Below are 21195 nucleotides of genomic sequence, written 5' to 3'. Positions count from 1 at the left end.
AGTCCCATAAATACCAAAAGAATTCTAAGGTTTTTGCCAGTAGAAATCTAGAGGACATAGGATTAGATTTTACAAATGTTAAACTGAGAATTGACCAACACCAATGGCAAAAGCAAATGCTGTGTTAAAGGTGCAGGGTCTGGATATGAAGGTCTGGTTACTAGGTGAATAGTAAGGGGAGCAGGGCAGGTGCCATGGAAGAAGGTAGTACAAATTCCCCATTTGGAGTCTGCAAGAGGTGGGATTCAAGATATGGTTTGCATATGTTCTCCCTTGCTTTGTTATATATCTATAGGCATATACAATTCAACTCATTCCCTTCTCCCTTCCTTGTCATATAATATAAGGTAGGCTAGGTATGATTAAGGTCTTAATTCGGTCTCCGAGTTATATTTTATCAAAGATGGGTCATAGTCTTAATCAGGTGAGGAATGAACACAACTCAAGATGGGTTTGTGACTTATGAGACTTTGTACTTCCTGTACAAAGGAAGTGGTGAGAAGTGAGCACATCTTCAGTAGCATGGGGGAATTAGCAGGATGTGATGTTATTGTGGCTGCTTATTTAAGTATGGTCAAGGATATGTGTGGATGAGGATTGAGAAAAGGGATAGAGAGTGCCAGAGATGTTCACTGCCAACTCAGTCACTGCCTTTCCTACACTCCCTTTTATATTTTCCTCTGCACGGTGTGGCAGAAACCTGCGGTGACACTTCCAGAACTGTTTCCTGATAGATCCCAGGTTTAAAGGAGAAGCACTCATGCAAGGTTTGCAAGGCTGCAAGGAGAAGTCATCATGCTCCAAGGCCAGCTGTGAGCAGACACAGATCCCGGGGTGGCTCCAGGAAACCTGGTTCTTGTGAGTCACAGCTGCATCTAAGAGGGTGCCTGCAAAGGAGCTGCTTTGTGCTTGGTGTAGTAGGTAGCAACAGCAGCAGCCTGGCCCCTCTGACATTCCTGAGGTTGAGAGTGATTCCCAACTCATTTGCTTCTCTCTGTGGCATCCCTGATCTTTGCTCCATCAACACTTTCAATGGTGGTGCAAGCCTCTATTGTATTGAAATCCATCTCACTTGCAAATTTGAAGTCTAAGATGTTCCTAACATCTCTGGCTGCATTCCTACATGTGTACATGTACCTGTCTCTGTGTGTAATATATATTACATATGTAACTGCAGATGACTATTTGGGGAAAAATATGGAAGGACACATATTAAGTTGTCAGTATGGGTCTCTAGTAGTTGGTGGTGATATGCATATAAAGGAAAGGAGGGGGTAGGTGAAGACAAGAAAAAAAGAAGACTTTCTAGAAACAAATGATACATATGTTATGAAAATTAGGTATCTGTGTGTATGTGGATGAACACACTAAAATAGGAAAAGGTAGGAGGGGCTAGGGTAGACATTCTGCAGGAATTCTGAAGGACAAAGATATACTAGTCAAGCTTATACTTTCTTTGGGGGGGGGCGTCTTGCAGCCAGTTAGTATTATGTAATTATCATCTAACCCTTAATATTACTATAGGAGCAAATATATTTGTTCAGCTTCTTTCTTCCAAGGTAGAAGGAACACAAAAGTGCAGGGGTAGGGCAGCTTGGGTGGCTCAGCGGTTTAGTACTGCCTTCGGCACAGGGCATGATCCTGGAGACCAAGGATCGAGTCCCACCTCGGGCTCCCTGCATGGGGCCTGTTTATCCCTCTGCCTGTGTCTCTGCCTCTCTCTCTCTCTCTGTGTCTCTCATGAATAAATAAAATCTTTAAAAAAAGTGCAGGGGTATGGAGAGAGACCAGAGAGCGGAGACTGTTCGGCAGGAGCCATCAGCCTCAGCTCTGACAGGTTATTTCTTTAAAAAGAGCTAACTTAAAAAAAAAAAATTGAAGTATAATTAACATACACAGTTATATTAGTTTCAGGTGTACAATAAAATAATTCAACAATTCTATGCAATTCTCAGTGTTCATCACAACAAATGTACTCTTAATCCCCTTTATTTCACCACCCCTTTCTTCCCTCTGGCAACCACCAGTTTCTTCTCTGTATTTTAGAGTATTTTTTTGTTTGCCCTATTTTTTCTTTTTTTGTTCATTTGTTTTGTTTCTTAAATTCCACATATGAGTGAAATAATATGGTATTCGTCTTTCTCTGTTTGGCTTACTTCACTTAGCATTATACCTTCTAGGTCCATTCATGTTGTTGTAAAGAGAGGGATCTGACTCTTTTTATGGCTGAGTAGTGTGTGTGTGTGTGTGTGTGTGTGTGCATACCGCATCTTCTTTATCCATTCATCTATGGATAAGAGTACTTGTGTTACTACCATATCTTGGCTACTGTAAATAATACCTCAATAAACAGAGAGATGCATTTATCTTTTCAAATTAGTGTTTTCATACTCAACGGTGAAAAACAGAGCTTTCCCTCTAAGATCAGGAACAAGACAAAGACATCCATTCTCACCACTTTTATTCAACATAATACTGGAAGTTCTAGCCATAGCAATCAGACAAGAAAAAAACAGGAATCCAAATTGTAAGGAAGTAGTAAAAATGTTGCTATTTGCAGATAACATGATACTATCTATACATTGAAAAACTCTAAAGATTCAACCAAAAAATTACTAGCACTGATAAATGAATTCAATAAAGTCATAGGGTACAAAATATACAGAAATCTATTGTATTTCTATGCACTGATAATAAAGTAGCAGAAAGAGAAATTATGAAAACAATCCCATTTACAATTGCACCTAAAATAACAAAATACCTAGGAATGAACTTAACCAATGTGAGAGACTTATACTTTGAAAACTATAAAACACTGATGAAAGTAATTGAAGATGACATAAACAAATGGAAAGAAATTCCATACTCATGGGGATGCCTGGGTGGTTCAGTGGTTCAGCCCATCTGCCTTGGGCTCAGGGCGTGATCCTGGAGCCCCAGATTGAGTTCCACATCAGGCTCCCTGCATGGAGCCTGCTTCTCTGGAGCCTGCTTCTCCCTCTGCCTATGTCTCTGCCTCTCTTTTTCTGTGTCTCTCATGAATAAATAAATAAAATACTAAAAAAAGGAAATTCCATGCTCATGGGATAGGAGAACAAATATTGTTAAAATGTCCACACTATCCAAAGAAATCTACAGATTTAATGCAATTCCTATCAAAATACCAACATTTTTCACAGAACTATAACAAATAAAACTAGAATTTGTATAAAACTACAAAAGACCCTAAACAGCTAAAGCAATCTTGAAAAAAAAAAAAACAAAGCTGGAGGTATCACAATATCAGATTCAAGATGTACTTCAAATCAAAACAGTGCTTGCACAAACTAGACACACAGATCAATGGAATTAAATAAATTTAACTTGGATGGAAGTCTATATTTTATACATACAATGTAAATAGCTCAAATATTTATAAATTTAAAACATGGCTGTATTAAATGTCAAGTCTTCATATGACTGAGAACAGGGTTTTCTACACAAGTGTTTTCCCAGTGCTATTAGTAAAGCAGGCATTCAGTCCTGATGTTCTGCAAATTAACCCATGTGATCAGAGGTGGGTGGGGCTTTGGGGGCGAGGATGGGAAGAACAAGTATCAGTCATAAGGTTCTGGCCACAGGCCCTCTGTGAACTTGCTCCATGACCTTGGGCAATTTCTGCTTCTTCTTTGACTCCCAGTTTGGGCAACCTTAACGAGAGACGGTTGAAATTAATCTCTAAAGGGTTCTCTCTAAATCTTAACATTCTGAAAGTTAAAAAACAATGTTGGATAGTGGCTTCCATTTTTATTCAGAGTCCCAGGTGAAAAGAAGGTAAAAAATACCAGTAACAAATACATTATAGATTTCAGAGAAGGCCACTGGATCCAAAAATCCAAAAATGACACTCTTTATTATCTATTAGAATTGCTTAAAGAAAACTTGATACTACTGAGTGCTGGTGAGGATGTGGATCAACTGGAAATTTCATACATTGGGTGTGCAATATCACACAGCCACTTTTGAAACCTGTTCATCAGTTCTTCATAAAGTTGAACATATACTTATTCCATAATTCAGCAATCTCATTCCTAGGTATTTACAAAAGAGAAATGAAGACTTAAGCTCACATGAAAATCTATATGCACACGTTTACAGTGGTTTTATTCATAAATATTAAAAATAGGAAACAGCTCAAATGTTTTTCTTTTTTTTAAGATTTTATTTATTTATTCATGAGAGACACACTGAGAGAGGCAGAGACATAGGTAGAGGGAGAAGCAGGCTCCATGCAGGGAGCCTGATGCAGGACTCGATTCTAGGACCCCAGGATCACGACCTGAGCCAAAGGCAGACACTGAACCACTGTAAAAACATTTGCTCCAGCTCAAATGTTTTTCAACTGGAAAATGGATTAAAAAACCCTGTGGTACCTCTATAAAATGGAATATTACTCAGTAGTAAGAAGGAACAAACCACTGACTCATGCAGAAATGTGAATGAATTTTAAATGCATTGGGCTAACTAAATAAAGCTCTATACTGTAAAAGAAAAAAAGATAAAACAGCCAGTAACACATACACTATGGAATTCAAAGTAGGCCACAGAACATAAGAAATTGAATCAATACTCTTCATTATATAGAAACACTGGCCACAAAGACAAAGGAGTCGAGGGTTTAGGGATGGCAGAGACACCTCGCTGCACTCACTGCTGCAACCTGCTCCCCCCATCATTTCCTGGTACCCCCTCTTCCCCTCATGTCCCTTCATTCACCCCAGTGACAGACCCCTGTAACCTGCATGAATGGCCTCCTGCAGATACTCAGAAGTGATCACTCCTTTCTTCCACACATTTTTCATTTGTTATCAGGGATACGACACTGTTCTGATCTGCCTCCTCTCCAGTCATGGCTGCTTCTGGATCTCCTTTGCTAGATTCTCCTCATACTCCTGCTATCCACTTGATGAAAGACCTGCAGCCCTGGAACCACTTCTCTTCCCCACCTGTGCTTGTCATCTGGGTGACCCATCAAGCCCCTCCTGGTAAGTGCCACCTGCTAAGTGTGCTCTGGCCTCCCCTGGAATTTTGTCATTGGGCCATCTCTTGACTTACAAATCCAACTCCTGACTCAACATCTCAACATAGATGATTTTGTGCACTGAATTGGGCCCAACAAAATCAGTATATTGAGGCCCTAACCTCCAGTGTGACTGTATTTGGAGACAGGGAAAAAATTAAAGGTTAAATGAGCTAAAGATTGGGATCCCAATCTGATATGAAATGCCTCTCTTCCCTCAACACACAGTTCCTGACGCTTAGTTATGGCTGCTGGAGCAAACTAATTCAGATATCCGAAGGCATCCTATGCATAACATGGGTTGAGCCAAAGACTTGAGTTTCCTCCATACTCTGGCTTCATGGAGCACCACGTTTACATGAAAATCCTTGCTGTCATCTTTGACTCTGTTCTTGCTCTCATACTCCACATCAGTCAACCCTTTCAGCTTTATTTTAAAATATACACTACTGATCTAGTCCTGTCTCAAAATCTCTACATTCCCACCCTTAGATTATTGTAGAGTCTTCTGGCTCCTTCCACTTCTGTGTGCCCTGCAGTGCAGCCTGTTCACAGGTCAGCCAGAGTGACCCTTTGAAAATGGAAATCTTGTCATAGTCCTCTCCTTTTCAACTCCAGAGACTTCCAATAACTTTTCAACTGACTCCAGAGTTCTCTTCATTGACCCCCAGCCCTTCCCTCTCTGGCTCCTGGGCACCCTGTGATGACTCCATGATAGTCACTTTGGTCACCTGGCCAGGACCTTCCCACCACAGGGCCCTAGCATATCTTCTTCCTTCTGCTCTGAATACTAGTTTACAAAATAGCTGTACTTCTTTCTTCTTTATTTCATTGTGGTCTCTCTCCTGGGATAATGTCTCATCAGAGAGGTTCTTCCAGGTCATTCCATGTAAAACGCCATGTACCATGGGCTCCAGCAATCCCATTTCTAGGAATAGACCCTGGAGACATGCCTGTGCCTCTGCCATATGCATTAAGAAGCCCCATGAAAAATGTACACAGCAGCCTGCTTCATAACAGCAGAAATAAGAAACAATCCAAATGCTTATGGAAAGTCGAATTAACAAATACATTTTGGTCTATTCAAATGATGGAATGCTATACAGCAATGGAATCAATGGAACTTCATACAACAACTTGGATGGCTCTTAGGAGCACATTGTTGCTAGAAAGAAGAAAGTTCCTAAAGAATCACACAGTCACAATCTATTTATATAAAGTTCAAAACATGCACTACTAATCAGCATATTGACTAGCAGTGCAGACATCCATGATAAAATGGTCAAGGCACACCAGGGAATACAAGTCAATACAACCTCCAGGGTGGGGGTTATCTCTGAGAGGAGAGGCAATGTGATGTGGGTAGGAAGCTGAGAGCTTCAAAAATGCATTATTTTTACAATCAGTTTTGATAGATATTACTTTGTATCATCTCAGCATTTGATAAAAATAATGTACTAGTTAGGGTAGGTGTAGTAATTAGCATACCTACCCAGCCTCACCCCCATTCAGTTAGCTTAAAGAAAAAAGGTATATTCCTTTCTCACATAACAGGAGTCGAGGCCCATGTGGCTACACTCCCCACAGTCATCTGGGGACCCTGGTGCCATCTGCAACATGTGGTTCCCAAGGCTGGTGTGGGGGCACTGGCCCACTCAGCCAGAGGGGGTAGAGCCCAAAGGAGCACACATTTGTCCCTTACTTTGCTGTGGTCACTCCTCGAACTTTATTTCCTCAGGAATTGTACATTCAATTTCAGAAGAACGAAAGAAGAGATATCAGAACATCCTCAGAATTCTCTTGAAGGGGCAGGATCACAAATGACTTTGTTCCTCCTTATGTTATATTTTCTAAATTTTTTTCAATGAGGTCATACTAATGTTAAATTATCCACAGGCCTCAGTTGTCCCAAATGCCTGACGGACATGATTTGTCTAGGTAACTAATTATCTCCTTTTGGTTTTTTAAAATGAATATGCATATATCCAAACACTAAAATAAGTTATAGACTCAACCATTTCAAACAACTGGTTAAATAATACAGAGAAGTAAATTAAAACAATTTTAGCATCAAGTAATGACTGTTTTGTCTTACTCTGCAAAGTAAGTATTGAAACTACTAATGTCAAAATCCTGTGCCAGGTACTCTAGTTTGTTTTTATAATAAAGGGATAAAATAATTCTAAAAAGAAAACTTTCAATTTGGTCATAATATATATCTCAACTGAATCAAAGAAAAGCAATTTCTGTATATATCAGATACTAATTCATTTGCTGATTTAATATACAAATGAAAGTATTTTATTGTTGTAGGAATACATATGTGAATATGTACTTTGAGTCTGATAAGTTCTATTTTTGGATCTCATACACTCCAGAGCTTATAAATAGAGTATGACTTTTAAGTATTTCCAAATGCTTGGGTTCTTTATACTCAGGATGCAAAAAACCTAAACAGTGATAACACAATATGTGATAAACCATTTTTCCCAGGAATATCTAAACTGGACAAAAGCTACAGGGGAAGGATGGCTCCCATGCTGTACTCTAAGGAAAGCCACAGATCTACTCTTTGGGCTCCCAGTTCAGACACGTACTCATGGGTGCTGATGATATAAATATGAATGAGGACTCATGTGTGCTTCTTTAGAGGCTGACAGCAAGAGGAGGTAAGAAAGGTATGCAAACACCTTCTGTGGACCAAGGTAGCTGAGAAGTGTGTATAAAGTTGTATGTAGAGGGGTCCATGTGCCCCGTTATTTGTGAATAAGGTGTGAAGCTTCCCAGAAGAGGAACAGGAAGGGCAGTGCAGAGGAACAGCATATACAAAGGCTTGGGGGCTTGCAAAACCACTCCCTCCCCAGCAAATTGTACAGATGTGCTGGGGTTCCAGGGAAGTGGGAGCTGATCAAGAAAAAAAAGAAATGACCATAAAGTGGCACACAAGAGCTTTATGGGGTGATGCTTACATGTGAGAATTTTCTCACAGGAGCAGGCTATGCACCAGAGACTGCTTGGGTACTCAGAAGGGGAGGAGGGCAGGGGAACTACCAGGAGAGAGGGGGAAAAGAGGGAGGGTTCTGTGTCCAGGTGATGTTACTCAACAGCATCGTGGGAAGTCTGGGTCAGAGAGGTCCAAAGGGCAGCAGCAGCTTGGGGTCTCATAGCCTATCTTACCAATGGCTAGCAGATGCTGGGGGAAGATTCACAGGGAATGCAAAGCAGGTAGGCTCTAAATGGTCCCGTGTCATCACTGTAGGTCGGCGGGATCCAGTCTTCACTTAGCCCTTCACCCTGAAAGCCAAGGGTGCGGGGTAGGTCCTGTCACTACGCTGGGTGGGAAGGGGATGAAGGCACCCTCCCACATCCTTAGTTCCCACCCTCAGGCCCTCCAGGCCTCCCACCCTTCTAGGTAGACTGGTGTTCATGCTGTCCTCCGACCCCCAAGGGTTCACAGCATGGATTTTGCTTAAGAACATTTCAGGGGCTCCTGGGTGGTTCAGTCAGTTAAACTTTGACTCTTAATTTTGGCTCAGGTCAGGATCTCGAGATTGTGGTGTGGAGCCTCATGTGGGGCTCGTCCGCAGCTGGTTGGGAGTCTGCTTCAGAGTCTCCCTTTCCTTCTGTCCCTCTCACCGCACGCTCTCTCATTCTTTTAAAAATCAATATTGAAGACATTTGAGAAATCTTTATCATCTCTGCAGAGGTGCCTTCAAATGTGTAATAGCTGTGTAAATGCTTTTTTTTTTTTAATTTTCATTTCTCTGGAATAAATTCCCAGGAGTGCTACTGCTGAAAAAAAAATGTATAAAAAATCTGCTTACGTGTGCTATGTTTAAAACAAAAGGATGTGTGAAAGTTTTGAGTTTGGGATGGCAGGCTTGGAACTAACAGGACTCAGACTGCAGGAAAGAAACAACCAGCTTAGGACCCAATATGCTGATCTTTGGCTCATTTATAAAACGTGGGGTCAGCAGGGCTGCTCTATACGGTTTGACAAGAGAGGACCAAAGGGATACTCTCTCAGACCGAATCCTAAAAATACATGTTTTGATTTCAAAGTCTGACATGGATTTTGCAAAAATATCACTTGTTTTAGAGGACATATATATGAATTCAGTGGCTGGCTATACCCAGTCATGTATCCTGCCATGGTCCCTGGTGTCTAAGCAACACCATCCCTACTATGGCTTTCGTGGGGGTGGAGCCCTGCCCCCAATAAAACCACTGCAGAAAAGCCGCTGCAGAAAGCAGAGCTAACCTGTGGCTCAGTCTTCTCACTGAAGCAAACTGTCTTTTCTGCAGCCAGCCCCAAGCTACTTATTGCAATCAGCAGTGGCAGCCACTTCATCAATTAAAGTTAGGTCTTCCAGCCTTTATTCTGAAAATCACATTTTGAAAAGAATCTGAATCCTGATTTTCATAAAGCCAAAGATAGTTAAGTTGACTGCCAAAATGAAAGACGCTGTTTTGATAGTTAAGTGGTGCTCTACTGAGATTGACAGCCACCCTCTAATGTGGGTGCCTGCCTGGCCTGAGAGTGCACCCTCACTCTGCATTCTCTACCTTCGATCTGCACATTTTCAAGAAAGAAATGCACTTCATTCAGTTAAACTGTTTCAGTTAAAAATTCCCGAGGCAGCTTTTAAAAACTGCAATCAAATCGAATCCTGAAGATCTGAGAAATGAATCAGTGTAGGTCGCTTGGATGTTTGCCAACCTGGTAGAATCTGGTAGACTCCAAGAAGAGTATTGATTATTTGTAGTTTCTAAAGAAAGCCTTCTAGCTCTTTCCATCCAATCCTACCAGGAAGCCTACTAGCTCTGCTCCCACAGTGCGTATATACATGCCAACAATGGAGACGACCTCAGTTAGGGGATGGGGGCCCAGGCTTTGTACCTCTGCCAGGTTCTTCCCTGGGGAGCCAAGGGGCTCTGGAGGAAGACTGGCCCAATAAGCCCTTGGCATAGTTAGACAGCTGCCATGGGCTGCTCATCAGTCCACACTACCTACCAAGAGAGAAAGGCTGTCTGGCCTCCCAGGGTATTTTCTGCTGTTCAGATTAAGGGAAATCCTGCTGGTACCCTTTGTCTACAAAATGGTCAAATTTTAATAATGTGAAGATTGGGATTCAGGACAGAATCCCCGGTGGAGAGCCCACTGTGCTGTGTTAAGACCTCGAGGGCTGGGGGCTGCACCTGCCCACAAGGCCTATTTGTGCATCCAGCAGGGAGGGATTCAGGGGGTGCTGTGTGTTGCTTTGGGGAGCCTCATGGTTCTGCAGCCATGACACTGTGCTTAGTAGAGGCTCAGGCTCTGACCCTGGTGATAGATAGTAGCTCCACTGATTTGACCTCTGGATGCTCCTGAAGATTTCAGTCAAGACTTATATTCAGAAAAATGTCTGCAAACAACTGCCAGAGCAGTACGTAAGGGAGAGCTTCACCTGAGGTGTACTGAGTCAGAAACTGGCTTGGGCAGGTGGCTAGAAATGTCTCAGAGGAAACTTGTGGCTCTCACCCAGGAATCTACAAGAGGATCCCTGGGGCCAAATCAGGTGCCCTGACAAGATGAGCAATCATGCTGAGGGCCTTGATGAAGCCACCCCTCACCTCTGTGGTTTGGGCTTTAGATAGGCTGTTGGGCTGGAAAGTAGGTCCTGCCTGACATTATCAGGCCTGCATGAGCTATCACAGCAGCCAGAAGCTTTGGTGAGCAGAGGCATGAAGAACAGGGCAGCTTGGGAGGGTTGCAGGGCTGAGGAGGGTGGAGAAACAGGCTCTGCCTCTGGGTGCAGTGTGCCTAGGATGTTTGGTCCGGCCAAGAGAAAACCGATCTATATTTGTCTGCCTCTTTGCTTTCACTGTGGTTTTAGTTTTTTTTTGGAAAGGATTTGCACATTGGATTAGAGGTAGAAGTCACTTTCATTCATTTGCTTTCTTCTTCCTTCATTCATTTATTCACTGTCTGAGTATGTAGCATGTATTAGGTATTGTGCCATCTTTTTTAATCCTAATGCAGACTTTAAGTAGTGGGATGATGATGATGTCTGTTTTAGCACTAAAGAAAATCAAATATCTTAAAGAAATCAAACAGCTTGCTAAGCTCACACATGCACAGGGAATGCAGCGCCCCCTAGAACTAAGAACATCTAAAATCCAGAGCTCACTCTCTGAAAGATGACTTCCTGTTGCCTCCCCATACCAGACCTGGCCAACTCACAGACCTGGGAAGTGGAGAAGGAAGACAAATATTGTTCCAGTGTCTTAAGAACAGGAGCTGGTGCAGAATAGTTTTATGTACATATTAAGTTCTAGTTTTACTTTCATGTTTTGTGTATTTCCCAAATTACCTGCCAGTATGGTAGAAAGAGACAAATTGAATTCTTAATTTACATAAATAGCAAATTGTACATAAACACAAAAATTATGTGTGCATTATCTAAAAAAATATATAGATACATATACATGTTCGCGATGTTTTCTGTCCTGCCTGAAACATTTAAAACTTATTCCATTCCTCTTTCCATCCAGATGAGGCCCTCCTACCTTGTTCTTATTGATATAATGCCCCAAGGGGAGCATCAGAGAGAACAGGGAGGGGCTGGGACACAGTGTCTGAGGCACATACAGGGGCAGGGGCTGTGACTGATCTGTAGTGGTGCACTTGTGTGTGGTGTGTGCATGTGCTGTGTACACAAGATGATATATGTGTGGGGATAATATATGGGGTGGGGGTAGGGTGGACATGAAGTATGTCTATGCTATGTGTATAAGTTGTGAGTATATGTGGTAAGGTATATATTATGTGGCATCTGTGTGGAACGTGCTGATTCTGCACGCATTTGTGGTGGGTGTAGTATGTATGTTGTGGTATAGAGTATATGTGGACATATGTGTGGTATGCATGGCTTATATGGTGTGTGTGTGGTGCTGCCCAGCATGTGTGGTGTATGTGAATAGTGATTATATATTGTATGTTGTGTGTGATATAAATGTGAGGGGTCTGGGTGCATGTGTATGTGTGTGTATGGGGAATGTACATGTGTGTAAGGTGTAATGGGTGAATACATGTGAGATATTTGGACATATGTGAAATGTGTGTACCTGTAACATATGTGTGTTCAATGTGTATCATGTGGTTAGCATGTGTGCTCCCTAATGTGTGTACGAGTTGTGTGGTGAGAATGCATCTGTGATGTGTGATATGCGGCATGTGTTTGGAAGCATGTGTTGTATGGAATGGGTGTGTATCTGTGGTGGGGCATGGGCATACAGAGTAAAAAGGGTGGTATGGATAAAAATGTTGTATGGTATGTGCATGTTGTAGGTACAGGTGGTGAATGTGCACTGTGTGGTGTGTGTGTGTCACAGGTATATGCCGTATTGTATATGCATGCATGGACTCCTGAGAGCAGCCTTGGATCCCTATATGGCATCACAGCTACCAAGGACCCTGGATAGTGAAGAATGGGGAGATACAGTGGACACAAAGGGGTATACTGGGAATAGTGGCCATGAACTCAGTCTTATGAGGATACTGGATTTGAAATCCTAGCTGTTCTCCTCTGAAAATAGACCCAGGCCCCCTGGGCTGAGCAGATGACTGATTTTCTTCACCAGTCTGGGCCTGCATCCTGGGTATAGAGCTGGGGAGCAGTACTAAATGTTGGCTTTAGCAGTGTGAAAACTGTGCAAGTGGTGAGGGGTTTCCTGGTAGGGAAAGCCATTAGGGAATGCCTTCATGCTCACCTCCCCCATCACTGATCTCCTGCTGGGAACTCAGGCCTACAATCATGGAACAAACAGATTAGAGCAGAGAACATCAATTACTTTTTCAGACTCATTTTCTGAAATGGCTTAATCGATGCCTCAGACCAAGTGTTCTGTCGATTATATGAGGAATTCTTGTGGCTATGCTCCTGAGACACTGCCACAGTGCTGTAAGGGAAGAGTCCTCAGGACTTTGCTTATTGGGAGCTGGGCTCTCCCACTGCATTTTGTTTCTCCAGCCACTAGGGAGCCTGTGCTGATCGCAAGGACAGAGAATGATAAAGGATAAGGCTCACATTTCCCAATACTGAATTCTATGTAGTGGGACCCTGGAACCCACAAAGTACCACCATCACAAAGGTAGCAGTAACCACACCAACAGGCCTTTCTGGATACTCTAGGCATCCAGTCTTCACTGTAGCAGAATATTACCAGGAACAAAGCTCATTAGCTCAACCAAGGTTAAACATCTAGAGGACCTGCAACCAAAATCATGGTTTGGCTCCAGTGATCTACACATATCCTTACATTCTAATCATAGCTTCCTTTTGCTTGCAATGTCTAGCCCAGAAATACAGAATAGCCTATACTTCCTAGAAATATCCCTCCTGCTAGAGCTACAGGGCTGCTGGAGAACTTTGCCTTACTATTTAACACTCTTACTCTCAAAGCCTGGTGAGTTTACTTAAGCTTCTGGGAGGTAGAGACAAAGTAGTGCAAAGTTAGGGCAGGTTTATGGAGGTGTCCATTATAAACATACACATCAGCATGCATTAAGGTACACAGCTAGAAAAATATTAAATTTTCTCAACATGGGAAGTTACTTCTTAATACTAGTGGTACATGGAGTTGTTTAAAATAAACTAGTCAGGATGTAGATGTCTAACAAAATTAGTGGGATTTTCTAGTATGACTAGCAACATAGATAGTCTATGCTCATCATTTTGAGAAAAATTCTTTTTCTTGCAAAAATGTATGAGGTCACACAGTGAAACTGATACATCTCATGCAAAAGTCATCTGTGTAAACTATAATACTACAAAGATGCAAAAACTGATGCCAACAGCTGTCCCACTAACTGTCTAATGTACAACTTCTGTTTTGGAAGTCAGTAGTCTTCTGTTCAATTTGGCAAAAAGAGCTACCATCTGAGGACTGAGTTGGTGATATTTACAACCACTCTTTTCCACATGTGAGTTAAAAAAATATTTTATTTCAACATTAACTGTATAATGTTGACATCAACCAGCTTGGGATTCTTTGATTAAAAAAATCATACAAAAACTCTAATATGCTTATTCCAATATTGAAACATTTATCAGTGATATCACAGTAAACAAATTCAAACCATACTCTGAAGTTTTGTTTCCGGAAATGGAGGATTAGGTTGTTTCAGACACTCACACTGGAATAACTAGGAAACATGGTGAAATATAAGAAGGAAGGCTGTTTGATGACATTGGGGAGTGCAAAGGCAGTAAGGAATTTTAAGGCTGAGGTCTTGGAGGGGATGCAAGATGAGAGAGGTAAGCCTAACATCAGAAGCTACTTCCCCATTGCAAATACCACCAATGATAAAAGCTATGGCTGAGAGGCTGAGAAGTTGAGCAGAACTTTCAACAAATCTTCTGTGTCTAGGAAGACAAAACTCAAAACTTAGGGCCCAGAAAAGAACAGATTTTGGTCAGCACCCTAAGCTTTCAGCTGGGAATCCAGAGGGCTATACCCAAGAGTCAGAGTGAACAAAGAAGAGAGCATCTGTAGCATGGACATAAGTCTGGCCTCAAATCACATAAATACCTGTTTGGCTTAAAGTGGTCTTGAACTGATAATACCCCTATCCTGGCTGTCTTGAATAGGCAAATTTAATCCTCTCTGGAAAAAGATAAAATCACTCAGAGACTAAAATTATATCTCAAAATTTTAATACATTATATCCACACTCAAAATGATCAGAATTGTGAGAAATCAAGACAGGACAGAAAAATAAGAGAAAAGCAGACAGGAGGAGCAGAAAAACAGGAGATCTAGACAAGGGAGGTATTAAACATATACTTTAAAATAATTATAACTAATATGTTGAAGTTAAAGACTTTTGGCAAGGAACTGGGAAATATAAAAATAAACCAAGTGGTAACTCTGGAACCGAAAATAGAAAAAACTAAATAGAAAATAGAAAATAACTAAAAATAAGAACTCAGTGGGTATGTTTAAGAGCTGACTTGGTATCCAGGAAAAGACAATTAATAACTGGAAGATAGGTCAGAAGAAAAACTCTAGTCCTTGGGAAGCCTGGGTGGCTCAGTGGTTGAGTGTCTGCCTTCAGCTCAGGGCATGATCCCAGGATCTGGGATTGCATTCCACATCAGGCTCCTTGCAGGGAGCCTATTCTCCCTCTGCCTGTGTCTCTGACTCTTTCTCTCTGTATGTCTCTCATGAATAAGTAAATAAAATCTTAAAAAAAAAAGAAAAACTCAGTCTGAAGCAGACAGAAAGACAGACACACACACTCAGAGCAGGGCATGAGGGTGGTAGTAAGGGATATAAGCATAAAAGCATGAGCACAAGCACAAAGACCATAAGACCCAAAATATGTATGATTGAGTCCTGGAAAGAAAGAATATAAAGGATAGGATGGAAGCCACACTTAAGAAAGATAATGACAGAATTTTCTAAAAGTAATGAAAGATATTAAGTCACAGGTTCAGAAGTGATAGGAACCCCAAGGAGGAAAACATAAAGAAAACAAGAAGAAAACATAAAGGAAAACATAAAGAAAACACAAGTAGGCAATTTATAATAAAACTGCTGGAAACCTAGGATGAAGAACAAAATTTTAGAAATAGAATCGAACAAACAAACAAAAAAGACATATTACCTTCAAATGAGCAATAAGAAGGTAGACAGTTGACTTCTCAATGGAAATAATGAAGGCCAGAAGAAAATGGAATGAGATCTTCAAACAGCTGAAAGAAAATAAATGCCAATCTAGATTCCTATGTCTTGTAAAAGTTACCCTTTTACAGGAAAGGCAAAATGAAAAAAATTCAGATAAACAAAATCTGAGTACATTTATTGCCAGTGGGCCACACTAAGGCAAACACTAAAAGGTATTCTTTAGGTAAAAGGAAATGACTCCAGTCTGAAGCTCAGAGATGTGGGAAAGCATAAAAACAATGGACAGTTTTCTGTGTTTAAATTGAATACTGAATTTGTAGAAAATAATATTGCTTTAAGGGTTTAAAATAGAATCAAATTATGGGACACCATTGGCATAAAAGGCAGGATAGGGTAAATGGAGTAAAATTCTAAGCTCCTTGAACCTTCTGAAGTGTGATAAAAGTACTAATTTAAGGGAAACCATTGTCAAGGATGCATGTTGCAATCTCTATAGTTACTGCTAAAAGGATAGTAAAGGGATATATAGATAAGAAACTACAGAGAGAAAGTTAAGTAATAAAAACTTTGACTTCCACAAGATAAGATAGAAAAGATTAAAAAAATAGGACAAACAAAACTTAAACAGTGGGATGTTAGATCTATAACCAAATATATCAGTTATCACATCCAATGTAGGTAAACTAAACACTCCATGCTGAAGACAGATTATCCTAGCAGATTTTTTAAAAAACCTTAATTATATATTGATTAGAAAAGCTACATTTAAATACAAAGTGTCAGAAAAGTTGGAAAAAAATGATAGAAAAATATATAGTGCAAACACTAACCAACCAAGTCATAAACTGAATCCAAAAGTGGCTGATTGTATCTCTAACAGCTGAACCAGTGTGTCTGTGTGTTAGACAAAAATCAATTATTTCTAATTATCAAGAAGATAATTAGACAATCTCAAATTCTTGGGAATTTGGCATAAATGTCCAGCCTTCAATATAAATATCTGAAAAGAAGACACTGAACTGAACATTAATTCTCAATGGGGAAGCACTGGGAGCCTTTCCGCTAAGATCAGGAACATGACAGGGATGTCCACTCTCACCACTGCCATTCAACATAGTATTAGAAGTCCTAGCCTCAGCAATCAGACAACAAAAAGACATTAAAGGCATTCAAATTGGCAAAGAAGAAGTCAAACTCTCCCTCTTTGCCGATGACATGATACTCTACGTAGAAAACCCAAAAGACTCCACCTCAATATTGCTAGAACTCATACAGCAATTCGGCAGTGTGGCAGGATACAAAATCAATGCCCAGATGTCAGTGGCATTTCTATACACTAACAATGAGACTGAAGAAAGAGAAATTAAGGAGTCAATCCCATTTACAATTGCACCCAAAAGCATAAGATACCTAGGAATAAACCTAACCAAAGAGGTAAAGGATCTATACCCTAAAAACTTCTGAAAGAAATTGAGGAAGACACAAAGAGATGGAAAAATATCCCATACTCATGGATTGGAGGAATTAATATTGTGAAAATGTCAATATTACCCAGGGCAATTTACATGTTCAATGCAATCCCTATCAAAATACCATGGACTTTCTTCAGAGAGTTGGAACAAATCATCTTAAGATTTCTGTGGAATCAGAAAAGACCCCGAATAGCCAGGGGAATTTTAAAAAAGAAAACCATACCTGGGGGCATCACAATGCCAGATTTCAGGTTGTACTACAAAGCTGTGGTCATCCAGACAGTGTGGTACTGGCACAAAAACAGACACATAGATCAATGGAACAGAATAGAGAATCCAGAAATGGACCCTGAACTTTATGGTCAACTAATATTCTACAAAGCAGGAAAGACTATCCATTGGAAGAAAGACAGTCTCTTCAATAAATGGTGCTGGGAAAATTGGACATCCACATGCAGAAGAATGAAACTAGGCCACTCTCTTGCACCATACACAAAGATAAACTCAAAATGGATGAAAGCTCTAAATGTGAGACAAGATTCCATCAAAATCCTAGAGGAGAACACAGGCAACACCCTTTTTGAACTCGGCCACAGCAACTTCTTGCAAGATACATCCACGAAGGCAAAAGAAACAAAAGCAAAAATGAACTATTGGGACTTCATCAAGATAAGAAGCTTTTGCACATCAAAGGATACAGTCAACAAAACTCAAAGACAACCTACAGAATGGGAGGAGATATTTGCAAATGACGTATCAGATAAAGAGCTAGTTTCCAAGATCTACAAAGAACTTATTAAACTCAACACCAAAGAAACAAACAATCCAATCATGAAATGGGCAAAAGACATGAACAGAAATCTCACAGAGGAAGACATAGACATGGCCAACACGCCCATGAGAAAATGCTCCGCATCACTGGCCATCAGGGAAATACAAATCAAAACCACAATGACATACCACCTCACACCAGTGAGAATGGGGAACATTAACAAGGCAGGAAACCACAAATGTTGGAGAGGATGCGGAGAAAAGGGAACCCTCTTACACTGTTGGTGGGAATGTGAACTCCTGAAGCCACTCTGGAAAAGTGTGTGGAGGTTCTTCAAAGAGTTAAAAATAGACCTGCCCTACGACCCAGCAATTGCACTGCTGGGGATTTACCCCAAAGATACAGATGTATGAAACTCTGGGACACCTGCACCCTGATGTTTCTAGCAGCAATGTCCACAATAGCCAAACTGTGGAAGGAGCCTCCGTGTCCATCGAAAGATGAATGGATAAAGGAGATGTGGTCTGCGTACACAATGGAATATTCCTCAGCCATTAGAAAAGACAAATACCCACCATTTGCGTCAACGTGGATGGAACTGGAGGGTATTATGCTGAGTGAAATAAGTCATTTGGAGAAGGACAAACATTATATGTTCTCATTCATTTGGGGAATATAAATAATAGTGAAAGGGAATATAAGGGATGGGAGAAGAAGTGTGTGGGAAATATCAGAAAGGGAGACAGAACATGAAGACTCCCAACTGGGAAACGAACTTGGAGGAGGGCGGGGGGTGGGGGTGAATGGGTGACTTGCACTGAGGGGGGCACTTGACGGGATGAGCACTGGGTGTTATTCTGTATTGAACACCAATAAAAAATAAATTTATTATTAAAAAAATAAATTTTTAAGTGGTTAAAAAGAGAGTATGTGACAGAGACCATATGTAGCTGGCAAATAAATGTACTTATTATCTGTCCTTCTGCAGAAAAATGTTTGCCAATTCCTGATCTAAGTATCCATATTAAGTAGTTTTAAAAACAGCAAATTTAATAAAAATATATTGGAAGAAAAAAGGGGAATAAAAAATAGACAAGACAAAGAAAAAATAGTGAATGATAGATTTATAACAAAATATCCTGCACTACCCGCGCTGCCTCGGCGCCGGCTTCCTCCGCGCCACCCCCGCCCCCTCCTGCCCTCCCCGCTCTCCCCTCCCCCCTTGGCCTCCCCTTTCTCCTCCTGCCCCGCCGCCTCCTTCTCAGGCGCTTCTGCCATCTCTACAGGACTCAGGCTCTCTGTCCCTGAGCAACCGTGTTCGGTCTCCTTTGTGGTCCCGGGGCGCAGCCACGGCGGGCGGCGGCGGCGGCGGCGGCGGGGCTGGCTGGGTGGGCGGCGGGGGCCCCATCAGCCCGGCCTCGCTGTCTCCCGGCGACCCACAGCTCATCGCTCGCGTCGCGGAGCAGCTCAAGAGCAGGGGCCTGTTTGACAGCTTCCCCGGGACTGCCTGGCCGACGTGGACACCAAGCCAGCTCACCAAAACCTGAGGCAGAAGGTGGATAATTTTGTGCAACACATCTGGACAAGCAGGAATGGAATCCTACAGTGAACAAAAAGCAGTTGCGAAATGGTCTGAGGCAGAGTGTGGTTCAGTCAGGGATGTTGGAAGCTGGAGTGGACAGAATCATTTCTCAAGTGGTGGATCCCAAACTAAACCACATCTTTAGACCACAGATAGAAAGAGCAATTCATGAGTTCCTGGCGGCCAAGAAGAAAGAAGCTGTGCCAGCGCCCCCTCCAGAGCCTGAGAGCCAGGACCCCCCAGCTCCATCCCAGGATGCTTCCTAAGAGTATGTCTGACACCTTTTGGAAGCTCCATTGAATTAACCGTGAAGAGATGGATTCGGTTACTTAAGAGTACAACTTCAGAATGAAGACAGGCCGAGGTCATCACTGATTTCAGCATGCAGCCCTGACTGTGGGCAGTGTCCAGATTGAACAGGCAGTAGCAGAGTTGACCATGTGTGCTCCCTCGTGCTGTCATCTGGTCAGCCTGTCAAAGGGGATGACACCCAGTAGACACTACAGAGGTATATAGAAACACTACATCAGTCTGGGGTTGTCTTGAATCAAACCTTTATACTTGAACTTGAAGACTGTGTGGATTTTAGGGATTTTGTGTTTGGGTATCCCTAGAGGGGCTGTAGCTATAGTGAAGGAACGTAATCAGTTCCAAAGATGCAATTTCAAAGAATGACAGTGAAAGATAGCATGGAGTAGGTATTAGTGTGTATTTGTCAACTAGAATGTTTAAGCCATTAGCACCAAATAGCTCTAAAGTTGACGTGACCCTCTTGTACATGAATCTTGTAGCTTTGGCTTCTTTTCCTCTGTAAGAGGTGATGACACATGGGACCCTAGAATGTGAGGAAGTGCAGACACCAGGTATAAGGAAAAATATGTACAGGCTCTCTGTCCAGGGCTGCTTCCTATCCTGAAAAGGCTTATTATGAATCTTGGGTGTGTTTATTTTATTCTCATGTTTGTGTTTTTTTAGAAAAGTTGAATGATCAATAAATGGCTTAAGTTTTGTAATAAAAAATATTCCAGGAATTTGTAAAGATAAGTTCAGAACTCAATGAAAGAGACAATCTAACAATAGAAAGAGTTAATAAACCCACAAAGTGATTCTTTGAAGAGACTTAAAATTATCAATAACCTGGGCAAGCCTGATTCTCTATATCTACCTCCATCTCTGTCTAAATGGAAAAGAAGGAGACACACAAGAATATACATTGTATACATTGTATACATGTATACAAAGTGTAAGAACAGGAAAAACTAAAGATGTTAGAAGTCATGACTGTGGTTATTTCTAGGGAGAAGGAAGGTTTAGTGACAAAGACAGAAGGAAAAGAACTACTGAGTTGCAGACAATATAATAGTTTTTGATTTACAGCAATGATGATTGCAAAGGTGATACACTTTGTGAGAATTCATTAGGCTGTATACTTATAATTTTTTATAATTTCTGTATGTATATAATACTTCAAAAGGAAACTTAAAATATCATTTTTTTGTATCAAATTTCAAATACTTTGTATGTCTTGCTAGATTTACTGTGAACCAGGTTTTGCACAATGTCACATGGAAGGTGGTTACTTAGAATGTATACTTGATTTTAAAAAAAGCTATTAATACAAAATTCACAAATTTCTCTA

General features: G+C 41.2%; 1 protein-coding gene and 1 pseudogene across 2 annotated transcripts in view; one reads left to right on the top strand and one right to left on the bottom strand.

Moving 5' to 3' along the window:
* OTUD7A (OTU deubiquitinase 7A) overlaps window positions 1-21195 on the bottom strand; it is a 386951-nt gene that overhangs the window by 111196 nt on the left and 254560 nt on the right. The gene's annotated exons all lie outside the window — the stretch shown is intronic.
* LOC102154087 lies at window positions 4889-20658 on the top strand (annotated as a pseudogene).

Source organism: Canis lupus, chromosome 3 (assembly GCF_011100685.1).
Source record: "Canis lupus familiaris isolate Mischka breed German Shepherd chromosome 3, alternate assembly UU_Cfam_GSD_1.0, whole genome shotgun sequence".
NCBI lineage: Eukaryota > Metazoa > Chordata > Mammalia > Carnivora > Canidae > Canis > Canis lupus.
Note: the sequence above shows the minus strand (reverse complement) of the source record. Positions and strands in the feature narration are given on the sequence as shown.